Raw genomic sequence first — 264 nt, 5'->3', positions numbered from 1 at the left:
CAGGACAGGCAGAGAGGCCTCAGCACAGGGGTCTCGCTCAGAGGCCCTGGGAAATTCTGAATGGCTAGGGCAGGCCCCGTCCCACCCGGCCCACTGCGAATCTTCCCTGATTCTCTTCAGACCTGGGGTGGCCTGGTGTCTCCCCTCAACACAGGCTCTCCTCAGGCCAGGCTCAAGTAAGTAGTCCCCCTCCTTGGGGACTTCTTTCCCTGCACCCTCTCCACCCTCCCCAATTTCCCAGGCCCTCCGCCCGACACCCCTGTG

Source organism: Neomonachus schauinslandi, chromosome 16 (genome assembly GCF_002201575.2).
Source record: "Neomonachus schauinslandi chromosome 16, ASM220157v2, whole genome shotgun sequence".
NCBI classification, from domain to species: domain Eukaryota; kingdom Metazoa; phylum Chordata; class Mammalia; order Carnivora; family Phocidae; genus Neomonachus; species Neomonachus schauinslandi.
Note: the sequence above shows the minus strand (reverse complement) of the source record.